Genomic DNA, 15,835 nt, shown 5'->3' with positions numbered 1-15,835 from the left:
AGTATGTATTCATATTGAATTGCAGTTAATCTTGAGATGCTTCTCTAAATGTACATTTCTTTGGTGAATTTCAATTGTCAATGCTGCTCCCCTCCCTCCAGTCTAATTGAAAGCGAGTATTAAAAACTAAACCCAGCGATTAGAGGACATGACAAAAGACACAGGAGGCTGAGACCTTTATAGAGAGCCATGTGTACTTTCCGGCGCATGTTTATAAATGCATGCGTCCATGTGTTTGAGCACACATGAGTCTCAGTGTGCATGTTTGTCTCTGTTCTGCAGGCCAGACGTCAGTATTGACAAAGGGCTGACCTGGGAGGAGACTGACTTCGTTAAAACAGGCCTTGAACAGACAGAGAATAGAGACTGAGGGATAGAGGAAGGGAGGGAGGGAATGGTGCAAGGGCAACCTTTGGTGGGGGGTAAGAGAAAGAGAGGGTAGAAAAGGGAGGGAACGGTGCAAATGAGGGAAACGTAAATTTTCAGCATTTTGGAAAATTCTGTAAAGAGTAAATATTGGCTTGGAGGTGTGTAGCAGTGAAAAATAGGACTGAGGATAGATTGATAGAGGAGTAAATGAACCAAACAAGTGGAGGCAGAGGGGGGGATTAGGGAGGTAGTGGGAAGCAGTGGGAGAAGGGGAGCTAGAGAGGAGGCAGGTGAAGTCAAAATATGAACGTAAATGGTTAAATAAGGAGGAAGAAGGAGGGCAAAAAAGGGTGGGGTGAATGAGAGCCAAAGGTGAGAAGATTGGAATGGAGAAAGCAATTTTAGATAAAGGCAGGAGAAACCTAAAGAAAAACCACAATCTTCTCTGAGTAAACGTTAGCTGTGACCAAGGAAAGGGTCAAGCACGAGTCTGTGTGTGAGTCTGAGAACGAGAGAATGAAAGAGTAAGAGACAGAAACACAAAGACACAGGAGAATTCGCTTTACTTTGCACATCTGTTTCTGTATGAAAGAAAAGGCTTGGCGGGGGAGAAAGGGGCTGAAGCTGATATGTGCGCGAGAGTGGGCTGCTGTAGAAGGAATCAATAACTGATAAATAAATTATAAGCCACAAATTTCAAAAGGCACCGGCAAAAACTAATGATCCAAGCAAACAAATGATTTGAGCTAGAAGAGGGAAAAGATGAGCGGGAGAGCTGATCTTCAGTGTGTGTGTGTCTGTTTGTGTATCTTTTGTTGCAGTGGAAAAAAAATATGGGGGACTCTGTTGTGGTGGTATTGATGATGTCTGACATCCTATATCAATTAATGTAGAACTCAAAAACATGCAGCTGCTGGTATGATCAAAAGAAAGGAAAGGAAGCAGGGAATTAAAGAAATCCAAAAAGAGGTTAAAAATGCCAGCAAGAAAAATGCTGCTAATTAATTGTTATTGAAAACAGTAAGTTGCTGTAAAAGCTAATGTCTTTGGTGCAATACTGTATCATTTCTCTGGCAAATGTACATTTTTATGGTTATGTAAATATTAAACTTTTTGATGTGCTTAAACCTTGGTTGTTCTGTCAGTGTGATGTGATTTCCAGTCAGATCCCAAACAGTGCAAAGCTTTAGCTAGGAACAGTCCAACATGACTGACACTCCTGTAGTGATTAGTTAAGTCTGGCTAGTGTTCATCTTCAGGGTCAGACACTGAATTCATGCTCCACAGGTGAGGAGACGCAGATTATTGTAGTAACAATCAAATAACAGCATGACTATAATCCCACTAAACAGCAGACAGCATTATTTTGTACAGCTTTTATTCATAAATGGCACAATATATAGTACTGTGCTGTTTACACATGAAGATAATGCTACTGTAGTTTACAGTAGGCACACTGTAAAATCACAGTAAAACGCTACCAGATCTTTACTGTAACTTAGCAGGGAGAATTGTTACTGTGTATTTGCACTATATTTTCAGTCATCTATCTTATGGGTACATTTATTTGTTAAACACCATTAATTGTGAGATATTTTTTATAGTTTTGATATAGAAAGGAACAATTACCAGGGCAGGTTTCATCCTTTGTTGAGAGTACAGACCATCTGCTGTCTTACCGAATGACATAAACAAGATTATTTTATTGCAGAACCAAGTGGACTCAAACCTCGGGTGTGCATGAGGAGAAACAGTTACAGTTTTGTACATGCTATTAGTTCATTGCACAATAGCAAACATGTTTTGAAATATCTACACAAAATTATAAATGGCACAGTTATAATTGTTCTTTAAATCAAAATTTCACTTGAGTTTTGTATGATCCGTTTTCAAGGGAAACTGCAAACTAACAAGGATGAAAAGACAAGAAACAAACAAACAAACAAAAACTTGAAGTGAAACATGGTTAACAAAAATTCCTGCCCAAATCTTTACATCAATATCTTTCTGGCCTCATAAAGCACATGTTGTAAACATTTTAAAGGAGTTTAATATTGTGTACTTTCAAAGAAATGAGGTCAACATTTGCCCCACAGTGACACTGACCTTCAACCCTCATGAAACCCTCAGCAAAATATCTTCGCTCATCTAAATTTTCTTCATTTGATCTAATTTACTATTTATTTATTTTTTTTGCAAGATTTTGTCATTAGATTATGACTGATTGAATTATGAGGCAACAGTGATCTTTGACTAGCAGGTTTTAACCCTATAATGCCAAATGTATCATATTTGATACAGGAGTTTATGTCAGTTTTTGAGACATCACTGTGATTTGTTTTTCTCTGAAAACCCGAAATAAATTGTACAATCCATTTCTACGCAATAAACTAAAAAAAAAAAAAAAAAAATACAGAATGTAGCAACGACAAAATTATATGAAACAAATTCAAAATCGTAAATGCAAATTATAAATATACACCAAAAGAATTTCTATAAATTATTTAATGGGTCAGCCTTTACAGGGTTAATTAGTTCATCCTGTAGTCCAAGTAAATGTTTTTATTAAATGTGACGAACTGAATCTGTTAATCAAGCGATGTACTTACCTGAAAACAAACAAGTCTTTGCTAATCCTATAAAGGTAATGATGAAATGCTGGCTGGTGTTTAAGATTTAATGTATAAAATGAACTGTTGTCCAGGCTGCTGGTTTCTGTCTAAAAAGTAGAAACACTTAGTTAAACTCAGCGCAGCTGCATTAAAACTGATTACAGTAGAAAGACAAAATCAGCATCAGCTAATGGGGGCACATCTGTTGATACCACATCATTATAATCTTTAGCATTTGTCAGTTTTCTGTGATTGCATTGCCTCATTATCACATCACACTCGGTTGTGTTTTGTTGTCTAATTTGTTTCGTTTTATTCGACAAACTGATTTGCAGATTTGCATTTGAGTACCCACAAAAACATGTGTATACACACTTGTTCCCCCAGTGTGGACTCTCTAAGGACCTGCCATGTGTGTATTACATGTGTGTGATAATGAAAGCTGCTGACTGGCAGTTGTGATTGGCTATGTAAGCAGCCTCTAGAGATGGCTGTCCGAATGGTGCCAGCTAGACGCCAGACAGACTGCACAGCGTGTTTGTGTGTGTGTTGTGTGAGGTTGTTTGCATGCAGTTGTGCGTAGATGAATGTACCATCAGCAGGTGTTTGTGTGTGTGTGTTAATGAGAGTGTGTATTTGTGTGCATACTTTATGTGTGGGCTTGTGTCTCCAGGTGTAAGTGGGAATGCCCATATTGCCAGTGTCTACATAACTAATACAGACGTAGACACACACACACACACACACACACACACACACACACACACACACACACACACACACACACACACAGATACCATGCTGCATCCAACTGTCTGGAGCCTGATTATAAATACAGTGAATTAGTCCATGTTTTTTTGTCAGTATGTCCCATGAGATGTAGGTTTCCACTCAGGATGTTTTCCCTTTCTCTTTCCTCTCTGGTTTTTACCTTGATATAAATATTAAAACAGGGCTTTAGTGAGGAGTGCGGTTGTTGTATAAGTACATCATTAACTTTAAGTGTAGACTCAATGGTTAACAAAAAAAAGAGTATTACTTAGTTTCTCTTCCTCCTCTATATTTATCATTGTGCCCCTGAGATTCTTTCCACTAACAATTTAGCGATTAGACAACACCGACGTGTGCATCTTCCATAAGTGTTAGACAGCGAGGACTGGAGATAACGAAAAATTCCCAAGGGTTTAAGTGATGGCGGTGGCTGATTTGCACAATCGTGTTGAGATTTAAAATGAGCCTGGGCTCGTTATTACCAGAATTTCACCAAATATTTTTAAAAGCCTTCTGAGAGAGCATATTTGGGTTTATTTTAATTTAATCTCATCATCTGAAATCATGACATGAGCCACAACATAACAAGGATTGAGGATTTGATTATTAAGGTGTCACTGTTGAATTGAAAAGCTTTGACCAAGAGCAACAAATTCGCAAAAGAGCAGTGCACTCATGGGTGAGATGTTTAAGATTGTGTGACCCCCGTGAGGGAACTTCAAACCGAAATGAAATCCAAGTTTTAAGTGCACCCCTATCTCCTCTCGCCCTCATCCTTATCACTACTACATCAGGCAAAAACTTTGCAGGATCACTTAGACGCACAAACACAAAGATCCGGCTCAACCTTTGAGGATAAGGTGTGCAGGATAACAACGGTGAGAAAAAGACACTGTGGCTCGTTGACAGAGCAAGGGCGACTTTACCTCTGGACTGTGGAAGAGGGAGTGGCATTAAAAGAAAGAGGAGGGTGTGAGTGTGACAGGGAGAGCTTTGCTTTCACGCCTTGCTGAGCAATGAAAGAGTATCTGTCACAGAGAACACGCCAAAAGACAGAGTGCAAAAGTTAGGCGAAATAAAAGAGACACACAACAGAGGAAGGGAAAGCAGGGGATAGAGGAACAGACAGCGAAAGAGTTGGCTGAAAGCAGCTTCTGTCTTCTGTCCCACCCCCTGACTGTCTTCCCCTCCTCTCTGCCCGGACGGGGAAAAGGAAAAAAGAAAAAGAGTGCAGGGAGAGAAAGACGGAGAGGGAGCTCAGCCACGCTCGCTCTATAGCGCAGGACTCAGGAATTCCAGGACCTTTGGAGTTGTGAGCTCACACACACACACTATCACACACACGTGCTGCTTTTCTCGAGGTGATACAAATCGAAACAAGACTGAGAAAGGGAGGAAAAAAGGAAAGGCTGACAGCAACAAAAATTTAAAATTAGCTATTTCCTGTGGACTATCTGACCATGATGGCACCTGCCAAGGGGAACGTGGCTCGGAGGGACTGAGGACTGAAACGGGACACAGCCAGAGGAAGCTGCTGATGAAGGTGAGGATTTCATGAAATGGCACAATCCCTGAAACTGAAGCATCTCCCTTTGTCCTTTAGACAGAGTCACTGTTTATATGACTACAAGTAAAGTATTTACTCTAGAGACTCTGATTTAATGATAATCTGATATAGGTGGGATTATTGTTTTTATTGTACTGCTATTTTTTATTCATTTTTAAAAATGAATTAATAAGTAATAGCTAAAAGATACTTTAAACTACTGTTAAGTACTGAAGCTGGGGAATGCCCTGTGTAGGTGTTTGTACTGGAACAGATCTGAATGCGTGGTCACTCTGCTGTATTTGTGATTTCATATCTGTGTTAATCATTAGGGTGAGTTCCATGAGTAACACAATAATGCTGCTTGATGGTGCGTGTGTGCGAGTGCGTGTGTATGTTTGGACATATTGTTTTCAGAGGAAGTGAGAAGGCTTTTTTGGGCATGTCTTTAATTGGATTTGATCAGTGGGCGATTCATCTGAGCAGGAATCAGGAGAGGAAAAGAGTTTTCACGCATGTGGGACTGTCTGTGTGTTTTGGATGTTTTATTTCCTGACGGTCCATCAGTGGAAGTGGGGGATTTCGACTGAATTATTATTGCTTTTGCAGGAAATCTGGCAGCACTCATCAGTAACATTGAAGTTTCTGTTTCAAATTGAGAACATGATAAGGTCTGATAAGGCCTTTGTGCAAAGTTTAAAGCTTTGTGGTGGAATAATAGTGACTGGAAATCACTGCTGCCATTGGTGCTTTTACACCTGCTGTCCCCTCTGACCTTCATCCCACCATACTCTTCTGCTTTTGTCCTCTAATCTCATTGACTTCTACCTTTTTTGGGTTTTTTGCAGTTTTCTACTTTCTTCCACCTCTCTCTTCTTTCTTTATCTTTGTCTTTTTAACTACACCGTAAAAAAAAAATCCTAAAAAAACAGTGATATTCCGGCAGCTGGGGCGCCAAAATAATACCTGAAAATAACAGAAAATAACTTTCTCATGAAAATACGGTTATATTCAGTAATGACAATACAGTTTGTTGCCCTACATGGGATTTTGCCTTTTTCAAGTGCTTTTAAACATTAAATTAGGAACAATTTAATGGGATTAAACAATGAAATTACCTATAAACAAGGTCAATGAATGCGGTAATATGAATAATAATATTTAAATGTACAGAAATATACAGTTAACAGTTGGTTTAAATATTAATGGATTGCATTCATATAGCAATTTTTGAAACCCTCAAAGCACTTTACAATTCCACTTTATAATTCCCCTCTGGCCATCACCAGTAGGTGAAGTGTCTTGCCCAAGGACACAACGACCGAGAGTGTCCGAGCCGGGGCTCGAACCGACAACCTTCTGATTACAAGGCGAACTGCCAACTCTTGATCAACGATCGCCCTAAATAACATTAATAATAATAATTATTTGATGTAAACAAAGTTTCTAAGAATCATTTTATATATTTTTCCATAGCATTTCATTTGAATTTAACAGTTCAATCTTTCAAATAACGGACAAATATTTGTGAAATTATGATGCATTTGTGAATGTATTTTAACAATATAAATATGCATATGTACAGACATTTAAAAAACAAGAAAATTATGTTTTATTACATTTACATTGATTTTATGTTATTTTACATTTGACATGTAAAATCACAGTCTATTTATGTGAACTTAATGATATTCGCAGTACAAAACTGTAAAATACACAGTAAACTACTTTTATATTGCAATTTTTTTTTACAGTGTATTCATCTGCCTTCATAAAGCTTGTTTTATGTAACCTCAGAGGCCTACTTTTTAGTATTCTTTCTCACTCAGTATCCTTGGTATTTTGCGTGTGAGCGGGTGTATGCGTGTTTTCAAGCTCACAGGTGTGCATTTTGTCTGTCATTTTACCTATTCAGTCTTATAATCCGTGGTGTCACGGGTCTTTATAAGCCCTCCCCCCCTCATCTTTTACCTGCATACTAACCCTTTCATTACCATACCATTAAGTCTACACATTACACCTTAATTTACCTTTTCAGTCTTCGTCCAACTAAGAGCTAAGTAATCATTTTTGAACTTGTACACACATTGTTCTTGTGTTTTTGTGATGTCTAAGTCGATAAGCAGTAGTTTAGTTATAGCTTAGCCAACAAGTGCGTCTTGTTTAAACAGAGGCCTCGAGTTGATGCAGGTTGAGTAAAAAAGATGTTTTATGACAGAGAACCTGTTTAGCCGTCTTTGCTTCCATGAAGGAAAAGAGTATAAAGCCCCCTTTTCTCTCTTATGGGAAGTGGACATTGAACTCAAAGATAGCACCCACTCGCTTACGTAAAAGCGCTTGCCTAATGCGTGAGCCAAAAAAAAGTTTTATCACTTCCATGTTTGCTTGCATGTGTGCATTATGCAGTTTGGTGTGCGTTAATGTTGGTGTGCTGAGCCGCCAATGTTGTTCACATGATCGACTCTGGGAAGGTGTGAAAATATGAAACCTCTATGGATTTAAATAAATTATGTTGTTTGCAGCTGGGGTAAAGTTTTGCATATGTCTTCTGCATACTGGTAGTCTAAAGGGAAAATGCTTTACAGAAACTTTTTGTCGCAATACCACAAATGCCCACTGGGGACTGCAAATCGAGGTCACAACTAAGTGTTCATTGTGGTTGAGGATGATAGGTACAACAGTGAATTGTTTCGGGATGTGTTGTTTATTGAGGGAAGCGAGGGTCCCAGACATTTCAAGCCTCCTTCTCGTCTCTGCCTGAGGTATCCCTTTCTTAATATACTAAACTCTCTAAATAAACCGATCAGGTTGCATTGTTGGTAATTCAGGCATGGGAGAAGAATTTGCCGAAGTACTGAAATATTTATGTTTATGATGGACAAAAACTGTCCATTTGGGCAATGGTTGAAAACCAGTCACTCAATGCATTAGTCATATATCTCTGATTTGCACTCAGTTATTTGTTTATCAGTGTGATAACATATACTATGGTGAAAGCAGATATGGAGTGATACTTTTGTGACTAGGCCTTTCACTTTAAGGAACATACAGCAGTCTAGTGTTTGTGGTTTACCAGTGTGTAATATAGGTCCAGTGTTGTGGTGAGTTAAGTAAGTAAGTACACTGTGCATGCCTACAGGGGTGTTTAAGTGATCATCCAGTGTCAGATATGCTTAAATATTGTGTGTTCTCCTGTTAGAAAAGAAATGTTTTAAACAGTAAAGATCCAACCAGACTGAATACAAAAGCTTGAAAAACTAAGTACATGCATGCTGCCTGTCTTCTTATTCAAACATCATGTCAACCAAAAGAAAAAAAAGAAGAAAAGGAGTGTTTGAGTCATCACAATGAACGGCCAAGTCCAATTCAGCTTAGAAAATTATGGATCTGCTTCCACAGTATCCATTGTGTGTTCAAAGACATTATTGGAGTGCAAAAATAGCTTGTTGAAGTCCAAAGGCAGTTACGCTTTGCTTTGGTGGCTTGTCTTGATATTGAGCAGAAACATTTCCATAGTTGACAAAATCTTAATAAAGTGTTGGACAAAAGAGCTTTCCATTCAAAACAAAGGAAACTGGTTCTGTATTGAATTTGTTAAAGACTGTGATTGGTTATTAAGCTGTTAGCTGAATCTGATGAAACATTTGTCTGACTAAGACAGACAGAGGCAGACTCAGTGAAGAACCTCTGAAACGCCGTCTCTGCTCACAAATTGAATGTCCTGCTGGAAAATGTAGTTCTCAAACGTCCTCTCTGTTTGCACAGAGTAGATTTAAATCTGTGCAATTTAGACTCTTTCACTTAGGCTGACTGTAAACTGTATACAGAAAACTTACAGACTAAAAACAGATATACTAATAGAGATAAAAGCTTGGAAAATCTTATGGAAAAAACGTAATAATAATAATCATAATAATAAACTAATAATAATTTAACATCAGAGTGCACAAAATGTATTTAACCTAGAGTTCAAGGTGGGTTTGCTGATTGTCTGCTGATGAATCGACTACCAAGGTAACTGATGGTTAAGGTGGTTATACACTGATCAATTGCCACACCTTAAAACCCATTAACCCCTATCTCAACCCTTGCTGAACAGAAAAACACATTAACCTTGCTCTTAACCTTGTGCTAAGCTGGAAATATCTACCAGGTCAGCGGAAAGTAGGTAATAAATGTATAAAGCAAAAATATAAGGATTAAGATAAGTTACAATACCTATAGGATATGTCTGTGTAGGCCATTGCTTTCATAGATCCTGTTATTCTATCACGTGTTCTCTTAATGTGTATGAAGTAAGAAGAAAACTGGACAGACCTGATGAGTCTAGGTGTGTAAGAAAGACAGAGAGGCCAGGCAGCGATGTCTTTGTTTGAAATATTCAATGAGTGCCTCTGCTCTCTTGAAATATTGACTTTTTCCCCATATAGCCAGAGGGGACAGGCAGGAGAAGAGGTTGTTGTCCCATTCAAATAAAAAGCAAAAGGCTGTTAGCATCAAACTTTTATCAGCTTTTCCTTTTATTATTTATTTTATGTTTTCTTTTTCAAACCTTCTAATTAAACATGATACTAGCCCTTAATCTGAATGCAGCAGCTAATGAAGGGTGTAATCTGTGCATGTGTGTGACAAAGTGGGAAAGAGAAAGCCTGTGTTTAGCTCTTAATTCAATTTGCTGTTAGCAAATATGGACATGTACAATATGTGGAAATTTGTGTGTCCTTTTTTGTGTGCATATCAATGTGTGTCTGTGATGCATTTGTGAAAATGAGCATATTACAAAAATTGATTCTAAGTGTTACGCTGTCTCCTGATCTTCTCACACGTCTGAAAATTGCTCTTTTCTTCTACATCAGCAAACATTTAGTCTGCGACTTACAACACTGCTGAGGAAAGAGCTCAAAATCTCCTTTAACGGAAACAGCCGTTGTAGTATGCTACAAGTTAGTTAGAGTCCTTCAAGTATATGGTAAACCATATAATATTACATAGTGTGCTTTAGAAATGGATTAGTGCTACAATTATGAGAGTATGAATGCCTATGTACACGACTTATTGTCGGCTGCAAATGTCGTTAAAGTTTAATATCACAGTTTACCCAGTCATATGTGCATCAAATGAAATATGTGCGTTATAACACATAGACAAGAGATTTGCAAAAAAAATATGGAAATTGTGGAAAATGATCAAACTCGTGTTTTAAGGGTGTCATTTGATATGTGTGGCTAGCCTAGACCTTAACGGATGGCTGGATAACAAATGGGTTGAGCTTGAGGTCAGCGAGGATAGTTTCCCTAATTCATCACTTTGTTAAAAAGGTAGATAAAGCATGTAGGTACCTGATTTTCTTGAATGAAGCTCAGCCTTTCAAGGTGACGTGATCCTAAAAGATAAGACATTGTGCACAAACACTCAACACACAGCATTTGTTTAACAACTATAAGCTAAAGGAGAAAAAAAAACGGTGGCGCCAATATGAAAGGATCGACTTAGAAAAGTAAAGTAAGTCTAAATAAGGTTAATTAAGATCAGAGTGGAGTTAATTAGGTTTGCTTGTGTGCACAGATGTTGCAGATACAGGGTGGTTAATGGGGCCGTGGCTCTATGTCATCAGATAAAAGGAGCTCACTTATACACCCCGATGGCCTAAAGTAAAGGTTAGACTGGGGACAGCACGGTCAACTCACAATCAGTAGACGGCTGAAGACAAAATGATGTATGATCCAGCCATATGTTTTTCTATTGACAGTTATAAGGACTAAGAAGTTAAAAATCAAAGAATTAAAGCTCTTCGGTGCAATCGATTTGTTAAAAATGTGTCCGTAGGTTGATTGAGTAACATATTTTTCATTTAGATTCCACTGGGTTAATGGTTTAATATGCTGTACTGCTTTCCTCTGTCAGATTGTTGTACTTAGTTCTGCAGAGTAATGGACTCCGAATTACAGAATTACATTTTATACTAGTCAAATAGTTGAGTATCAGTCATTGCACCATTTTGTCAATGAGCGCAGGAGAAAACCTGCATTAGTCGAACACCATCTGATCCAGTCTGCCTCAAACACTGAATATACAACATTTTAACTGAACAATATAAGCTTGTAATGTATTCTAAAACCCAACATCATTCCCTCTAAACCTTCTTCCAGAGTTACCTTTCCTTCTTTTATGGCCTTATCCTCTGATTCCCCTTCCTGTACGCAAAAATACACACACACACAAATACTTGCTGTCCCTCCTAATTTCTTCTTTTTCACCACATGCTCCAGCCCATCTATCAGTGTTGCAGAAGAGCTTCTTGTTTGCCAGACTAACCTGTAATTGCTCTCTTGATTTGTGTAGCTGTGTGTACGCATGCATGTGAGAGAGTGTGTGGGTCTCCAGTCCTGTCCTGTCCTGTCACCTTGAGCAGTCATGCAATTTGGAAGGTGAGGTGGAATTAGTCAGCTTTACACAGGAAGACAGGAAAATAACGAGTTTCTCACCGTCCCTGTCACACATGCATTATCACACACACACACACACACACACACACACACACACACACACACACACACACACACACACACACACACACCTTACAGTTTCAGGAACTCTTTCTCTCTCCATACACATACACGTTGGAGTGTCCCAGTGGAGTGCTCGAGGGGCTTATGCAGAGGATTTTGCTGTTCTGCAGTGTGCCTGTCAGATAAGGGAAGGAGATGCAGGCGTGCCTTGTGACACAAGACTGAGCGTGAGCAGTACAGCCTCTTCTCTCCTTCCCCTTTCCTCTTTAACCTGTCACTCAACTACCTGCCACACTCTGCTGCCACTGGTGATGATACCACACGCAGGAACCGTCTGGCATCTCATTTAGTAAACTCATGAAAAACACACACACACACGCACGCACGCACGCACGCACGCACGCACGCACACACACACACACACACACACACACACATTGGAGGGGATTCTCCTGAGTTCCCTATTTTATCTGTGTCTGATTGGCTGATTTGGTTTTGGGGAATGACTGCACAGCAATCACCAGACTGACATATAACCACACCTATATTTTAACATTGTAAACAACCCTAATGACCATACTTGATGATAAAAGACAGACATTTAATTTTCAAATGACTATTTTTGGCTTTTTTTAATCTCTTTGTCATTCCAATGATTATTTCATCATCAGCCTCTTGCTCCTTTGTACTCGCTCTTCTCCTCCATGCATTCTCTCATACACCCATACTGTTTCAGGCTTCTTTTACCCTTTCTCCTATATCTACCCTTCCTTCTTTACCCTTTCTCTCAGCCCCCCTTCTTCTCACCACCTGTAATTCTGCTTAACGCTATTCTGCAGCTGCTTGGGATAGCAAATACAGTGTCATAAAGACATACCAAGTTTGCATATCTGTTGCAAGGATCTGTTTATGTCACTGTTTTGGGAGAGGCTAGTTGCCAGTGGTGATGTTGGTACATTAATCCACTCCATGGATGGCAAGAAATTTGCGCACTGTCACTGTTACATTATCATCCCTATATTTCTTTTTATTCTTCATCACTCCGTTCTTGGATTTCCCCCAAAATCCTCAGTTCTCGGTCTCCGACCCAACAATGAGAGGAAGGTTGTTATGTTTTATGAGGATTATAACTGCAGGATTAATCAAGAAATAGTTATTTTTGTTATCTTGAATAGAATTTGAAAAGATTAAGGATATTGGTTTTACTACAGATCAGTCTGTCTTGGATCAGTCTATTCTTGGCTTATTGTTTTTACACTTTTTAATAAAAAACTACGAAGATATGAAACAGCTGGGAGGCTTGCAGTGAAGGGTAGATGGAGTGCATCTATTCTGTCACTCGGCTCATTCATCTACTTACACACTGGGGACAGTGAGTGACTATGAAAGATACTGGGCTGACCATTGGGAGCAATTTAGGATTCAGCATGTTCCCCATGGACACTTAGACATGTATACAGCAGGGACTCTAATTGAACTGCTGGTACTGAGATTAGTGGACAATCTGCTCTACCTGAACTAGACACGGAATATATTTGCTATGTAATTAACATTTTTTTTTTGGATAATATTCAAAAGCAGGATATATTTCTGTGTTTGGTAGACATGTACAACCCCCCCACTCCCACCCCACCCTTGTCTCTGTTGGGATTTAGTGCCCAGTCTTTCATTGAACAACTGCAATTACATATACTGTAGGCTCGGTGGGAAGGTCTTGCACTTGCTCTACAGACATCAAAATATATCACCGTTCACCTCTCATAGTCTCAGCTTTCTCAGGTTCTCACAGTTTTCTCAGTGCGCAGCAAGATGCACGCTGATCTATTCTGTTTATTCTAGCTTCGTACCCTCTTCATATTCCATGGAAACCCTCCTTTCTATCGATGCCTTGTCCTGTCTCAACTCGTCAACGACCAACGCCCCCATGTCTACCATCACCACCCTCTTTACCAGCACCATCCCCCCAGCCCAAGCCTCTTGGCAGCTCCTCCAGGCAGGCTAATTGACTCACTCCCAGGAGGGGGGGGATCATGCCACATTTCTAATTTGGCTTCCCCTCCTCCAGATAAAAGCTGCATACATCCATTCTTCTAAACCCCCCTCGCTTAAAGCCCTCAGTCTCTATCAGTGTACCTTATCTCTTCTCTTCAATTCCCTTTATCTCTAAATTTTTGTATGTATTTATCCTTTTCAAGTTATGTTAGTTTAACTGAAAGACAAAAAATGAAACAAAATAAAAATATATATACCGTATATTCTTTTTTTGTTTCATTCATTTTTTTTTTAGTTAGCTGTCTGATCACTAACAGCCTAAAATACAGATATTATAGACAACTGAATACATAAAAGGGCAGATCGAGACACACACACACACACACACACACACACACACACACACACACACACACACACACACACACATAGAACACAGCACCCCGCCTTTGCTCACCATGGGGTTCACCTTCAGAGAGCCTCCATCTTCACAAACCGCACCTGGGGACTTTGATGGGCGTGTTTCAGTGTGTGAGTGTGTGCATGCACATGTGTGCCTACAAACCAAGCTTTACCCAGCTAACATGCAGACTGATGGAGAACAAAGATGCTTTCTGATTTCCAAAATCTGTAGAAATAACAAAAACATCTTCGATTTCTACATTAGAGAACATAGCAACATATTAAATGTCACGTTATTTATCATACAATGCATTGGTTGTGCATCCAAAGCTCATGCTTTTGTTGTGTGTGCATACTCATTGCACATAGCAGAAGTGCTATGTGACCTGTTTGGTTTAGAGTAAGAGCTGTAGCTGTCAGTGAAATGGTGTTTTCAGATGTACATAAATTTTCTTTCAGGTACTTTAGCTGGATGGTTGGAGTCAGCTTGTGCTGTGGAAAGGACATTTGACAAGAAGAGAATTGTTACCTACAGTGCAATATGTGGAAAGAGTTTATGCCTGCTCTACATATTTTCATATTTGTTGTGAAATACTTATTATGTCATAACAAGTATTTTATTATCTTTATGGCTTGACAACTATAGTAAAAAGAAAGTGGGAACCATTTAACAGTTGTTGTTTTTTTCAGTAATTTTGCCCTGTTTCAGGTAAGTTGTGAACTTATATGTAGTGGGAAGTGGTAGTTTGTGTCACTAATGACCAAACAAAGAGTTCACTAGAATTTTTAAAGGTCATCTACTCGTGACAACTGGTACATAGATCCATAAAACGTAATGGTGCGCACATACATAGTAGAATCTATGTCACTACTATGTTGCTGTCTAAGGAGCTTGGAAAGAAAAGCGTCTGGACTTCTTTAAGTTGCTTGAAAAACCAAATGTGAACCCGAGCAGTGCAAAGCAATAAGAGGTAGCCAACCAAAATCTTATTGTATTCTTTGCTTTGACGATACCAGAAATGCAACTGATTGCTGTTCTTTTTATTATTGTGCCCAGTTACAATATCGCCTTTCCTCCAGGTTAACAACAGGGGTGTCACCAGAACCAATCCTTCCACTACCCTTTCAATGCCCAAATTTTGATAACGGGTCAGTACTTATTTTACTTTGGTATTGTACAAAGACAGCTATTCTTCCAGAACTGAAGGGGGCAGCATACAGCTACAAGTGTTCTAGTCGACCCTTATATAGAAAAGAAGAAGAATAAAGGCCACAAACATAGGAAAACCCTACAAATGGAATATAAAAAGCCCACATGTAAGATGGCAGCTAGTGCAGTTGTTGTGATAGCAAACAACTATCGTGTTTTACAGACCAAGGGAAGAAATACTTCAATTTAGCGAAGCACATGTAAGTCTGACATCCAAGTCTGTTCAAATAATTCAAGCTGAATAAGTTTAATTCACAGTAACATCATCCAAAGTATTATCATTCTTATTTTATCCTGAAGTGCATACAGAATGATGATGGCATGATAATTTTGTTTTGGTATCAAATTGGGGGTTTGAGAACTACATTTCTGGTATTTTGACAGCCCTAATTAAGAATGCACTTGTGGACTGCAAGGGTATAGT

The 15,835-nt window shown here is 39.0% G+C and overlaps 1 protein-coding gene across 1 annotated transcript in view; it reads left to right on the top strand.

Annotated features, from left to right (window-relative positions):
• The first annotated feature begins 4,584 nt into the window (after positions 1-4,584).
• The window catches only part of sema3b (sema domain, immunoglobulin domain (Ig), short basic domain, secreted, (semaphorin) 3B), a 71,439-nt gene continuing 60,188 nt past the window's right edge, over positions 4,585-15,835 (top strand). Inside the window, exon 1 of the mRNA XM_085258994.1 lies at positions 4,585-5,295. The gene's annotated coding sequence lies outside the window, so the exon portion shown is untranslated. The remainder of the gene's footprint in view (positions 5,296-15,835) is intronic.

The sequence above is a fragment of the Mchenga conophoros genome, linkage group LG20 (genome assembly GCF_057382185.1).
Source record: "Mchenga conophoros isolate Kocher_MC1m ecotype Shallow Benthic linkage group LG20, M_conophoros_male_GT1.1, whole genome shotgun sequence".
Classification (NCBI taxonomy): domain Eukaryota; kingdom Metazoa; phylum Chordata; class Actinopteri; order Cichliformes; family Cichlidae; genus Mchenga; species Mchenga conophoros.
This window is presented reverse-complemented; position numbering and strand designations above follow the sequence as displayed.